This window comes from Lytechinus variegatus, chromosome 1 (assembly GCF_018143015.1).
Source record: "Lytechinus variegatus isolate NC3 chromosome 1, Lvar_3.0, whole genome shotgun sequence".
In the NCBI taxonomy this organism is placed as follows: domain Eukaryota; kingdom Metazoa; phylum Echinodermata; class Echinoidea; order Temnopleuroida; family Toxopneustidae; genus Lytechinus; species Lytechinus variegatus.
In genome coordinates, this window is record NC_054740.1 from 23,173,814 (window position 1) to 23,189,279 (window position 15,466).

General features: G+C 35.7%; 1 long non-coding RNA gene across 1 annotated transcript; it reads left to right on the forward strand.

Annotated features, from left to right (window-relative positions):
• The first annotated feature begins 249 nt into the window (after window positions 1-249).
• Window positions 250-4,679, forward strand: LOC121409510. The gene is made up of 3 exons (XR_005969169.1): window positions 250-559; window positions 1,449-1,551; window positions 2,069-4,679. It is a non-coding gene; the product is annotated as an uncharacterized LOC121409510 (long non-coding RNA).
• The last annotated feature ends 10,787 nt before the right edge of the window (window positions 4,680-15,466 follow it).

Below are 15,466 nucleotides of genomic sequence, written 5' to 3' on the forward strand. Positions count from 1 at the left end.
TTATATAAACCGTTGATTATTACTCTACACTTTTATTGTTACGTTGAAACATATTAAGGGGTGTAATTTCAATACCTTGCGACACCAACTGGTATTAAAATTAACTCCCTAGGTTTTTTTAAGTACATGCTTAATGTCAAATTTTATTAAAAAAATAATAAAATAAAATAACATAAATCGCAGATGAAAATTCATGGCCTTAAAATCCACATCTATCTTTCGACAAGTTATATATATTTCGTCCCTGTTTTCACGAAGTGACGGATAAGAGGAAAATTTTCACTTTTTTCAATTTTGAGTTTTTTGCATTTTTGGACATCTATGACTTATATCTTGAACCTCAAAAAGTTTCAGATCACAATAATGTCTAATTACGTTGCTATGACGACATGACATTCAATAAAATACCGGGTAAAAGGATTTCTTGTTTTCACGAAGTGACGGATAAGCAGCCGTCAATACGTGAAAACAAACGAATACGCTTTGCACTCAAGAGTTTTTTCACGAAGTGACGGAAGGCAAATATTTACAGTTTGGAACAGCCGAAGACCATGAAATGGTGAGTTTTTTGTAATTGTAGGAAATGAAATAAATGTAATGCAGCCTTTAAAGTCATTTCGAGTGATTTCAACCCTTTTTAAACGTCTCTGATAGCAAAAATCCTTAAAATAACGTCCAATCTCTACATACATTGCCCCACATATTTATTTTCGTGTCAGTGAAAATTGAACGGAGTATTGCGTGTACTTTTTTGTCACTCAATCGAACTTGAATGTAAATTTAGTCAAACCATAAGGGTTAGAATATTTATCAAGACTAAATAGATTTAATGAAGGCTGAGGATTTGGTGAAATAGTCGTATAGGCCTAAACTAATGCCCCTATAGGCCTATAGGGGCATTAGTTTAGGCCTAGTTCTAGTCTAATTTACATGTATTGCCATTGTGTTAATTCGCCGTACTCGTTAAGTTCTAACTTGTCTTCACAAGATCCCAGGCCATATGAATAGTATTTGCAATAAATTTCCATAAAAAAATCACAAATGAATACATAGATTTTATTGTCTGCTTTGCTATAGTGAACTCATCATGTAATTACATACTTTTAAAAATATGTAATGGATAGATACCCCCACCGGGGGGGGGGGGATCTATAAATAACAATATGAATGCTGAGATCATGGTACAGTTAGTGGCCATCCTATGTGGGCAAATAAGTTGAGTCCTTAGTTAAACTGAAGATTACTGGGGATTTATGTTTTAAATAAATCTCAAGTCCAGACTCAGTCTACATCTAATGTAGATAGAGCTTTATACTTTGTTGTTTGGTGGCCACTTCCTCGCCCTTATCTCTATAACGTTTTACAGAAACTGAAAGAATCTACATCAATAACTGCAACTGGGATTTCATCATAATCATGATGATGAAGATATTTTCATTTTTTTACAGATGCAGTATATACAATAAGCAATGTTTGAGAGAACAAATGAGAGAAGTCCTGGAACTGGTACACTTGCTATTTAACAATGCTGATGGTCAGATACAATTCCAGGTGAGAATTGTCATACTCACATGACATCCTGTCAGTATAAGCAATTCATTGATTTTCACTCACTACCAAAATTAATTTCAATTACAAATCTGGTAAACAATGAAGCTATAAAACTACGTTGATTCAAAGTTATAATCAGAAAATATTAATTTTGGAATACGTTATAATTTAGCAGATATACATGTATTTCTAAGTTGTAAAAGAACATTATTCTCATTTTAATAGATGCTTGGTGTACTGCCCTAGAACATTACAAATTTGACATGTGATCATATTTTCAGCTGAAACTTTCTTATAAATTGGAAACATCTAATTGAAATATTTGCTTTAATTATCAGTGGTAAATAGAGTGTATATAGTATATTCTTGTACCATACTGACTGGGGAGGTTTATGTTTGGTAAGGGAAATTTAAAATATTGAGTCTGCTATCTATTCTACAAACTTTATTATTGGATTGACAAAAAACTTTGAAAACAAACAGATAATTTGTACATTATTTCATTCCACACACATAGGTTAGATCCAGGGGCCGACACGCTTGTCAGATGGGTCATTGATGATTCCCTGAACATCGCAGATATGATCTGATTTGGTGACATGACAGTGGAATTGGTAGTGACTGGATTTTTATAGTGTGCCCTGGTTTTGAAATATTGAAGTAACCAAACTAGAAACATCTTCTGAGAACTCTGACTGCAATTCTAATGATGAAACTCTGTCTACACTTGTGAAAATGTAAAAGGAGTTGGCTCTACCTCGTGGCCTTTCAGGTTCAGTGCTCTCATCTAACCTTTTCTTTTTCCAGCTGGGTAACTGATACCAATTTTAATTTTCTTTAGATTTTGACTTCAACATAAGTTAAGTTTTAATTTTGATAGGACTTTCAAATCTGGTTTCATTTTTAGAGCAGTGTATTATATAAAGAAACTATACTGCTTGAACTATAAGTCTCTGCTCTTATAGTGATATGATTATGAACTCCTTTAAAAATATTTTATATATACAGTCAAATATAAAGTTCAGAATAGTCACTTATCTGCTATACTTACATGTTAAAATTGCTAATACACATCGTCCACATATGGATGCAGAATAATTACCCTTTTTCATTCATTTGTTTCGCATGTTTTCATTTTGCTTGGTGCTATCTAAAAAACAGAAATACTGCATATTTCTACATTTAAAATAAAACTGAATGTTATTAGCTCTATTGTGCTTAAATGTATTGTGTTAATACTTCATATTCTTTAATAATAACAATCATACAATTTAGACTGACATGCATTGTGAAACTCGATAGCTGCATGATATATTACTAGTAAGGATGTAGGGGTGAAAATCATATTAGGTTTTTGTGAATTCATTTTCAAAAGCCAAATGTGTTAATACAGACACCCCCCCCCCCCCCCCCTCTTCCATGAGGTAATGTTTTATTGGTTTATCAGGGGGTGAGAATTCTTAAGCTGATTTTAGTTATTTTTTGCTTTTTATTTTAAGCTTGATATCCCCCATTCCTGTACAATAGTTTGAGAGCTCATTCAATTTAATCCCCCAACTCTTTACAGAATTTTCATGTCTTTATTTGTCATCGCTCACACACCTGGTTCATGCAGTCGATGTGTCGTAATTTTATTCCAGAAAATCCAACTGTTAGATTTTGTTAATGAGTGTTATTCAGGAAAGAAGTAATACATGATTATTTTTAGCTTGAGGTTAAAGATACACTGCAGCACATGTTTTTCTGTCTATTTGTAGTAAGAATTTTACTCTTTTTTTTTAATCCCACAAGATCAAAGATGTTATTTTCTAAAACCATGAAGACGATTTTTTGTAAAGTTTTCAGATTTGGAAGAAACTAAGGTGTATTTTAATATATGTTCCTGTTTTGGACTCTGACAATAATTTGCAATTAAAAAAACAAGTGTTTGATTGGAAAATGTATTGATGAATGTTATTTAGCCAATGACTTGAGAATGATGGAAAAAATACAAATCTACTTAGTCATTCGTATTTTTTATCATTGCCTTTTTTTTTGCTTTTGTCGCTGTCGTTTGGAATTTTGATTATAAATTTGTTTAAAAAATTATCCTGTTTGATTTGACGTTAAATTATTGATTTAAAATTATATTTCTTTCTTTGACCATCATAGTTTATAATTGTTTATTCAAAGGTTTGCATGGTTCCTTCGGTAAAGATAAGCTTTTTGTACTATTGGACTTTTTAGTCCTTGACAGTGTGTAAAAACATGAAACAACTCTCAAGGCAATTGATTTAATTATGACATTCTTTTCATTAAAAAATTCCAAAGAGTAGTGAATGTAATAAGTAATGTTGACTATGTTACTTCTATTTTGATGGAAAAGAAATAGGCAATTATACTTGTATATGATTGTGTATGTTAATACAAATATACATTAGAGAATATAACTTTCCTGCACCACTAGCAATGATTATTTTCCAGTATTCTTGTAATTGAAAGTTTATTAATTTGTCATTGGAATGTTTTGAATGTAGAATTGGGTACTTGATAGCAATTCTGTATTTCTAAATGTGGCATTCCCAGACTAGGATTATACTGATTGTGTTTAGCAAGGTTTGATATACAAATAAATATATTGTTGCATAACGGTATATTCAAGTTTTATGAAATGTATAAAATGACAAAATTCTGACAATGTGTACCTGATGGTTCATTTCCTATACCTTTCACAGTGCAATATTAAATTGATTTTAATAATTATGAATGTCGATGTGTTTGTCACTAGCGATTATGGTCCTATATATTATTGAATTTAAAAATTTGTCAAAATATTTTTCCATTGTTAACATTGTATGGAGATGATACTTTAATGAATTTATTAAGCATACCTTTATCGAAATGATTGATATGAAAAAAATGTTATATTTTAATTTTCTATTTGTCACTTGCTGCTATGATTTTATATGTTATAGAATTAAAAGTGTTCTTCTAAATTTATTCACATTGCTAAATTTGAAGAATTTATTTTATATCGTTAGTATTTTCAATGATTTATGACATAACTCTCATTTTGCATGAAAAGATATTTTAATAGGATTTTCAGGAGAGAATACATGACCATTGTGATAAAGGAAAAATGGAGTAGAGAGAGAGAATGAGAGGGTGGGGGACGAGAGTGATATGTAACTCGAAATTTGTTCGCTTTATTTTGACAATTTTTTTTGGGGGGGTAGCAATTAGTCATAATTTACCAATTCTTGTTGCCTTTGACAAGTTAGGTCCACATTTAGTTGAGTACAATTTTCGAGGTATTAGTCTCAAAGAATAATGTTGAATTACTAACTCGGCCTTAACAAAGAATTAATACACAACATTTAAGAGACATTCAATCGGGATTTCATTTTATGAAGGGGGTAGGGAGGTTAATAAACTTAACAAAAGTTTATAATGTTGAATTTTCAATTTCCAAACGGAATCAGAGCACACAAAGGGTATATAATTAAACTCTTTATAAATTAACAAAGACAATTCGACTACATTGTAGTCACATTTTTCATGACCTGTTATACAAAGCTTTCGTATTTCAGTGTTCATCTATCAAAAATGAATATGATATTGAAATAAAATAGGCCTAAGAATTTAAAACGTGTGTCTATTGGGCTTCCCTTTTATTACGTGAAAAAAAGAAAACAGTTTTAGAAGTGATTTTTTGTACTTATTAGCGGAAGCTGCAGGCCCTATTAATCTCACATTTAGGATTAATTTTGTTTGCAATAGCAAATAAAGAGTTTGTGTATATCTAAAACATAAGTATGGAATTGCATCCACTAGGCTATACGTGGGACTAAGGCGGAACCTCTTCCCGTCACTTCGTAAAAACAAAATTGAAGCGCGTCCTTGAATTTCGGGTTTTCACGAAGTGACGGTTATGCGCGCGGAGCACTATCCGTCACTTCGTGAAAATAAATCTAAGCGTGTCCCGTAATATTTTTTTTTCACGAAAATATGGTTCTGTTTATAGCTCATTATCTTCTTAAATACTAAAGGAAAATGCAAATGATTGGAATCGAAGATTGTCTAGAATATACCCTCTACGAAAATATGATATTTTTTCACCCTGCATACATTAAAGAGGTTGAGATCGAGGTCTAAACCTTTGCAAGCGATTTACTCAAAACTGGCTTTTAAAAAGTTGCGCGCACATCCGTCACTTCGTGGGAACACACAAATTTGTCTAATTATGATTCTTTGGTTGTTTTTTTTTATCAAATATTTGTTTGTTTAGTTAGCCTTATACAGGGCCTTTTACACAATGCGATATTTCTCTTAAGTGCCTATATTTTTTGTACCTATTAAACCTACATGTATATTATAAATGGTTTTTTTCTTATCATTAATATGTGAAACTTGTGTTTATGTTCAATTCACATATTATTTTCGTTACCAAATAAACATTATCTTTCGGTACAAGGTAAACTAGAGGAAAGTTACCAATTTGTGCTTTATTGATCGCAATATACAAATCGTACCATTTTTCAATCAGAATTTTCCAATCATTTTTACTGAATTTGGTTGATTTTTTTTATCATTTGTGTGTGTGTGTTGTGAGTTTCAGTAATTGACTTCCTCGGTCGAATGTTTTGTTTCATTCAAGAAGCATGTATAAGTCTGGAGGAACATACGGATATTGTTATATAGATTAAACCAGCAGGTGTAATTTAAATGTATCCAAAAAAAAATTCCTTTCGCCTTGCCAGAGACAGCTGAAATTTTTAATTCAAAGGCGGAAATGGGCGTCAGGAATCACGCCATTGCTTTTGATTATGGTAACCTCGATATGACAAATCATCGATCAATAAATCCAAGGACTTGAATCAGCAAAGAAAAAAGACAGGTTTTCATTTTCTTACGAGAAGAGGAAGCAATTGTCCGGATCAATGAAGATTGTATTCAAGTTTTGTATATAAGACAGTGGCGTACAGAGGGGGGGGGAGCTTGGGGTGATTGCTCCCCCCCCCCCCGATTTTTGTCACGAACAAGTTCTAAAAGGAAGAAAAAGGTAAAGAAAAGAGAGAAGGGTGAAATAATGATAATATTTCCTGAATGCTATGTCAGAATCTGTCACAAAATCTGATCTTTTGTAATAAAAATGGTGGAAATTCGCCCACTCGTTTCGCTCGCTCGAAAGTTTTCATAAATTTTGCCCTTACGCCAAATCCGACCCCCTCAAAATTTTGAACGATTACGCCACTCACATATGGAGTTTTTAAAAAGGTGGGACTTCTTTGGTCTATATGAGAAGAAATATGATTGTTTAATAACGATTCCCTTTCGATATTCTTTGAATTACCATTTTCAGAGTTACGCTTGCACACATCGTGATGCACTCGGCTGACGTGAATGGGTACAAGGCAAGATCAATTCCTTAAATTCGTATAGCACTCGAAATAACAGCTCTTGCGAAAGCTTATATTATATTTCATAATTATATTAGTCATAAAATTGATCGCTCTGCAATATCATTAATATCACCCTCAATAAATGCATCCCCAAAAAATTATACTGAAAAAGCCTACGATTTATGCAATCAGAAAATACAATGAGATAAATTTATACATAATATATATCTAACATCTCTTTTTAACACTCCCATGCGGGTCGTGTAGTCCAGTGGTTAGAGCATTGGACTCATAATCGCAAGGTTGTGAGCTCGAATCCCAACTCTGACATTGTCTCCACTTTGATAAAAAAAGGCCCAAGAGTGATATCTGTCGTCTATAACGTCAGCCACTATGACTGATTAACCTAGACGTAAAACGTTTCATAGGTAATATGTAACAGCTTGGCGTTTACCAGCAAAATGCTGTCCTGCCGAGTTCCTACGGGAGTTACCAGAAACAGAATGATTTTATGAATATATATGAATATTATAAATACGTCACAGAAGGAAAGCATCATCATCCGTAAAAGTACAGTCCATCGGGTTGGTGTATAGTCGTACTTGTAATGGAATGTAACCTACCCTGGCAAAATTATGGCGATATTCTTGTTTTATATCAGAGAGTTTGAAGAAAATAAGGACGATCGGCAATCCTGATAATAAAAAAAGATGCATTAATCAATTATTTTCATGGTAGGAATGACAGGGTGATCATCTCTACCCCACCACTACCCTAAATATATCCTACTTTCATTTCAGTATATGAATATAAAAAAGGCCCAAGTCTATAGGAAGTCATTTCGAGAAAATCGACAAAAAAAAAGATTTTTTTTTTATTTTTGGCAATTAAAGTACTTGGCCAAAAGACACCAGAGAACACCATAAAACAAATTTAAGTGTACATGTTCTATGAACATTAGTTTTCACGTTATTTGTGGGTGGGGCCTTTTGTCTGGTTGACTTGGGTCATTTTTAGAATCATATGGACTTGGGTCATTCTTACATTCATTTACATGGTAGACTTCTGTAGTAAGTATTAGAAGTAATGAGATAGGCGGCTATGATATGAATATAAAAGCCCAAATCCTAGACTTGGGATTTTCTTACACTCCTACAAGATTTTACTCCTTTATTTAGGGCATTTCTGAGATGATTTTAGATTTATCATTTATACATAAGATGAGTCATTGTATAAGGAACAATTTCCCATATTTGACTCTATTTCGCAAAAATGGACTTGGACCGTTTTTATATTCAGATACTCATTTGTATTTCCCCATCCCTTCCCAAAAAATTTCCTACTTGCATTTGTGTTTCCCCACCCCCTTCCCTAGAAATTTCCTACTTTCGTTTGTCTTTCCCCACCCCTACCCTTAAAAAAGGCCTACTTTCGTTTGTCTTTCCCCACCCCTACCCTAAAAATGTCTTACTTTTGTTTGTCTTTCCCCACCCCCTACCCTGAAAAATGTCCTACTTTCGTTTGTCTTTCCCCACCCCCTACCCTAAAAATATTTTCATTTGTCTTTCCCCACCCCTACCCTTAAAAATGTCCTACTTTCGTTTGTCTTTCCCCACCCCCTACCCTGAAAAATGTCCTACTTTCGTTTGCCTTTCCCCATCCCTACCCTGAAAAATGTCCTACTTTCGTTTGTCTTTCCCAACCCCCTACCCTGAAAAATGTCCTACTTTCGTTCGTCTTTCCCAATTTGTCTTACGTAATCATACCTAGTCCCAAAACGTGTGTTCTCTAAACTTCGCGGTGTTCGCGAGATGCTTTACACTTCGTTGTATCTCTCAAGAATGTCTGTCCGTTATACCCCCATCTCACTAGATGAAGATTCCGCTGCGATCGTCAAAAATCGACAAAGCGTGGTATATCGTAGCTTGAACGTGGCTTGATCTTTTCAATCTTCTCCGTCGTACCTTGATCTTTTCAGAAGCGGCAAGGATCGCCATCATCTTCCTGGTCGCCACAAAATTTTGAACATGTTCAAAACTTACGTAGCGAGATCGCGGAGGTGCTAAAGCGCATCATAATCGAGTCAAGAGCGTATTACAAACGACATATTCGTAGCTGTAACGGAGCTCCAACGCATAAAGCGCAGTAGAAGCGCATTAAAAGCGGCACCGATCGCCCGTGTTTTTCAGGCCCGTTCCCAAGACAATTCTGCTACGCTGCTTCCGTTTACAAGGCGACTGCCTTGCGCTCGACACGCTTCACACCGTTTCCACCGCGACGCTTTCCCTTTGGGTGGCATGTGGCACACGTTCTCAGCCCGCTGCAGGCATTCGCGTTGCGCTTTTGCTGCGCCGCTGATGACTGGGCAGCGATTGAGCAGCGACCGTCCGCGCTGCTACAAAACACCGTCCCGATGGTGGCGGATTATCACATTTTCAACAGATTACGAGGCGACACCACGACGTTTTCAAATATACCTCCCAGAAAAAGGACCCAAAAGGGCTGCCGGCGGTCCAAGAGGAAGGACAAGAGGTTATGGTGGTGGTAGAGGAGAAGGAAGAGGGGTGCAGGAGGAGGATGAAAAGCCGAGCCAGCATGAAAGAGAGAAAAAAAGACGCTCACATGTCTTGATGACGGAATGGGTTACCTCCGCAAAAATATATAAATTGACCGTTTTCAAAATAGAATGAATTATTACTACAGTGACAGTAAACAATATTAGAATTTTGTCACTGATGTATTGATTGGGAAAGCACATTTTATGGGGATTCTGGCATTGTGCCCCCCCCCCCCCCCCTTATGAGTGCTCTCACATCAGTAGACTACTTCTTATAAGCAAATTTGAACGGAATTTACCTAACAATTTTGAGTGACAAACTTTTGTGGAAAAAATCAACAGAATATCAAAGATTTTTATGCTCTTTTATGATATTCTGGATGCATCCCTCATATTAACTATTAGGCTCATCGACATCTTTTGAATGAAATTTTAATAAATATTGTATATTATGACTTAAGTGACAGCCAGGATCGGACCCAGTATCTTTTTGGCCTCCTCCTTCTGTCCTCGTATCAGGTCCTCGTATTCAACTTCTAACTGATGTTGTTGTATAATGCTAAGATGTATAAGTCCAACCAAATTCTGGACATCCAGCTTGGTCGGAGGTTGGCAATCGACTGAAAAATGTCTCATGTGCCGCGATTAATATGCCGATTGCTTGAAATCGTTTCAAGAGCCCATCATGAACGTAACACAATCGCTTCATTCGTAGCACCACCGTACCGAGGTCCTAATTAGCGTATGAGCCTCGTTGTAAGGTCGCTTTGATCGCATCTGCCTCAAATCGTGGGAAGAGAGTGGCAGCGTCGTACTATCAGCGTATTACCATCGCCTTCAGCGCAGGTCCGTCGCAGTGAAGTTGCAGTGCAATCGCCTCTCAGGCTAAAAATAGAATTCGAGGACGATTCTGCTACGCTTTGCGGGATTTAGACAGATCGCCATGGTCGCCATGATCGCCATCCTAGTGAGATGGGGGCCTTAAGTATGATGGGATGACCTTAATTGGCGCCTTTAAAAAAATTATCATGAAGTTGATTTTCAATAAATAATTCTTACAGCTTGCTCAAAATTAATCAAAACCAATAATACCAAACGGAAGGCAAGATCTCAAAGTCAAATTCGCTTGACGGAATTGTAAGGTAGGTCAAGGGTTTCGCGATCTCAAAATTCCATGGCGATCGACTAGTGCGCGCTCGGCTGAAAAAGTGTCATTATAAAGTGCGACCTTAATTTGCGCACGGTCGTTTAGCAAGGATTTGGAAAAGAAATCACGCAGACAAAGGTAGGATTAGTATATCAGATGGAGGATAAAATGCCATAAATTCGGCTGGTACCACATTTTACTTACTTTTTTGGAGACCTCTGCTTGCAAACTGGCGATTTCGTAATGCTTGTCGAGAAGATCGGATTTTCTCGAAGCGGACGCAAAATTTTTGCCAATATTTTCACAATTTGAGACCTTACCTTCAAGAAAATTACCATACTGAAGTAATTTTGGGTTGCCTTTTCGGTTGGTGATACCATTTTTTCAAGATATTAAAAGAGAAATTCGACCGTGCGGAAAATTTGGTAACACGCGAATTAAGGTCACAGCACCATAGACCGAAATAAATGTACATTTACAAGTGCAATCTCCTTCCGGAACGGACATTGAGACAAGCTAGTGTTACGAGAGAGAGAGGAGGGGGGTATACGATAATGTTGGGCATGTAACACAAAGCTTATAAACCATCTTAGAAGAATATCTTTCTGATTGATTGCATTGACTACAATGTACAATCCATCGTAAAAATTAAGCATAAACTCTAAATTACAGGGATTTAAAATAAGTTCACATGGACTGTAGTTAGGGACCAATCAAATTCCGGATTTAGTTTGAATCCTTAAGATTCATTTTTAAATCTCGAAAGATTTAAATTCAAGTCATTTGAGATTCAAATTTAAGTCTTTAGAATTAAAACTAAATCCAGAATTCGATTGGTCCTTAACTACAGTCCATGTGAACTTGTTTTAAATCCCTGTAATTTAGAGTTAAAGAATCGTCATCGGCGTCCCGTCACACAATGGTTAACAATTAAGCATATATGCTTAATTGTTAACCATTGTGTGACGGGACGCCGATGACGATTCTTGAACCGAGGTAAGACAGAGGGTCATTATTTAGGGACTAAAGTTGGTCTAATATGGTGTGCATATCATCATATCTCATGTAATGATTATCAATAAGTCTCCCAGTTAAACTCCCTACCTAAAGTCAACAATTAAAGCTCTTTGTAGCCCTTTTCCCCCATAATTTCTCTTGATAACTGAATTTCACATACATAATGTGTTAACATATGAGTTATGTTTTTACTTCATTTTCTTTCTTCTTTTTATAAATCTGAATCGATTCATTTTGTGTTGTGTTTATCATGAGGAAAGAAATTAATTAATCAATCAATCAAACATTACTATCTGTATTATATTATGCCTATTGTAAATTTCTATATTATAAGAAGTGTTTTACATCGCATTATGTGGTATTTATGTGCCACTTTATGTTGTGTGACATCAGGAGATAGTTTCAAAACATTACGTCGTCTAAGAGGTCTCGGAACCTTTTCTTATTATTATTTTGACTGGCCGAGAGGAAAGGGTGTCGCACTATTACCATGGTAACTGATGGTTTGGCCATTTATCAAGTCATTTCACGAAACACATCCCTGGAACCGTCCTTGCTTTTTTTTTTAAATAGAATTCCTAACGGAATAAAGATGGATTGAAGCGTACTTGTTGGGGTTTTATGAATTTTGTTGTTCACCATTGTCATCATAAGCGTGGGCTCAATTTTTTTTTTGTTGAAATATGAGGTATGTTGTATCCATGGTAACACAAAAACATGATTCACGTAATGTTTTTTTTAAAGAACTTCGGACTTTCCGCGTTTTTTATGGCGATAACTCCATCAAATATTACGGTTGCTTGACGAGAAATGTCTGCAGGGAGAATGGACGTTTCTGGCAATCTTATCAAATTTGGTAATCATGATAAAACTGCTATATTTTTAATACCTGACTTGGCTTTTCAGCTAAGAGGAAGGGAATAAAATGAATTTGACAGTTAAGGAAAAAGAAGAAAATAACTGAAACAGAGTAGAGGGTGAGAGATGACAATTTTCTTCTTATTTTAAAAGTTTCAATCGATAAGAAACTTATGAAATCGGGTCCCAGCGACGAAGCACGCCGTTGCACCGGATCATCTTCCGTAGATATGGAAGTAGTAGTTTTGGGGAAAGCGTTTCATGAAGGTAATTTCGCTGATAATATGTCTCTTAGCCAATCAAACGGGATAATTTCAGTAGTTTATGAAAACAGTAATCGATAAGAAGTTTCGGGGAACGAGGGTACCGTGATACAACCTCGTCTATAATCATCTTCCAAAGATATTAACGTCTTATACCGTTTCACGAAACTTCTATGTTCAGAATTCGAAATGTTTGAATTCGCCCAACAAATTTGCTTTCAAAAATTCGAATCGCCACTCTCAGAACCTCATAGAAGAAATTTTAGGGAAGGCCGAAGAATACACCCCTACGGCTCCGATTCATCTTCCGTAGATGTAAAAGTATTAGTATAAGGAGAGCGTTTCGTAAAATGTCTTTTCAGTGATTTTTGCTGACTAATTATCTCTAAGCATTTCAGATGAAGAAATGTTAGTATCTTGCAATCAGATGGTGGCATGTTACACTATAAAAACAAATGTGTAAAAATTGACTAGTTAATAGGGTCAGCTGGGTGGAACTGTTATTCAAGTCAATATTGACTATTTTCTAGTCGTATTCTACGAGAACATAGTTATTTTTTACTAGAGTATATGTCAGAAATGTAACAAGACAAACCCAGCTGACTATTGGTCTACTCAAGTTGACTAATTGGATTTTAAGAGTGTAGTTGTTGACAAAATGAAGCTATCGATATTTTTTTAATAAGGCCTCTCATAGGCGGCGGAAGCGGGGGAGGGGGACAGGGGGGACGTTTCCCCCCTAAATTTGAGGAGGGGGGGACGTTCCCCCCCCCCTAAATTTGTTGTTGATGACCTTTTTTTTTTTTTTTTTCTTGTCAATTTATTTTCCTACGCCCCCTTAAAATTTTTGGGTTGAAAACCTTTTTTTTTTTTTTTTGCTTGTCAACAATTTTTGGGTTGTCCCCTCCTAAAATTTGTGGCTTCCGCCGCCAATGAGGCCTCTGTATACGTAGGAAATCATTTACCGTAGAGATATGACAGTATTAACCAGGATGTCAAATTGTGCGGGAGCGGGGAGCACCGCTCCCAGGAAGCAACAGAAGAAATTGAGGAAATTGTGCCTTCATGAGAAAAAATAAAAATGGGAAAAAGGAGAAGAAAAAAGAAGAGGAAAAAGGAGAGGAAGAGGAAAAGAAAGAAAAGAGGAAGGCAAGAAAGGGGAAGAGGAGGAGGAGGAAAAAAGAAGAAAAGAGAAAACTTAGAAAAAAGTGCCATATTTTCATTCATTTAGTTACATCTAGACTAGCTTTCAAAACGTAGCAGAGTAATTCAGTAATACTGAGCACACTTAATCTGGATTTTTTATACATATTTTACCTTGCACAGTGCCAGTGAGACTAAGAAAAAAGTGCCATATTTTCATTCATTTAGTTACGTCTAGACTAGCTTGCAAAACGTAGCAGAGTAATTCAGTAATACTGAGCACACTTATTCTGGATTTTTTATACATATTTTACCTTGCACAGTGCCAGTGAGGTGAGGACAGGTCTGAGTGAGGAAATTGAGTATAGGCGCAAAACAATGTTATTTATCTATTAATTGATACTTGAGATTCTGATATATCCGATATTATATCCCTTACTTAAGATTGTTGTATTGAGAGTGTACACAAGGAGAATAAGAATAGTTTTACTACGATAAACGTTTGTCGTGATATAGTTCATTTTGATGTGCTAGTTACCGCCTACATGATATAACACGCACTGTAAGTTCCTAAGGACCATGTAAACTCTACCAGTGCAAAATAAGTATTCTTAGTCTGTAAATTGTAACAACACAGAAGCTGTATGATGTTAGAGATAAGCATTAGCAAGCAGTACACAATATATACGATTACAACTGTACAAAATTGCAAGGTCTATTTAAGCATAAAGCAGTACAGAATAAATACTGTAAGTTTGTATCAGTAAGAAGTCCTAACGTCCAGGCTGGAAAGGTGTATTGCCTAAGTCTAGGTCTAAACGACCCAACTCCATCATTAAACTAATAGTTTCTGATTGGGAATGGATCTTTCATCCATTTAGATGCTCTATTATATGCACTACCTGTAACAGTACAAAGCCAAAGTGAGTACTGAAACTCTATACATAAGTTATCAAGTATTATTGGGGTGACTTTGTAACAGTACAACCATGTGAATATGTAACTCATGTTGTATCTTTCTTCACAATGCGCAAAAAGTAGACATTTCAGAATAATGTTGATTATGAAAAATCAACCACAAGTGGTTGTTTTTTACCAGCTGATTGAGGAAACTTTGAGCTTCAAAACTTGCTCCTGAGGAAGAAAAAATAATTTGACGCCCTGGTTCGCACTTTAATGAAATGTTCTTGTCAGTGACTTTTTCTTACTTTTTTTAAGCCAGTCAGATGTAGATAATTCAGTAGCTTAGAACATTCACTTAAATTTTCTTACTTTTCTACTTCGCTTCGTTTCACTTACGTTTTGTTTCCACATCCTAAAAGCCAAGTCCCTTAACAGTCTTTTATGGCTATCAGCTTATCCATATAGGCGGATCCATGTTTTATCAAAAAGGGGCGAGCCTACAAGGCCACCCTACCCCCCCCCCCTCGATCCGCCCGTATTATCATAAGTAAGACGAAAGCATGTGATTAGAATCATATTGATCGTTTAAATAATGGAACGGGTAATTGAATTGACCCAAATGTACTCTCTGAAATACAGGCGACAA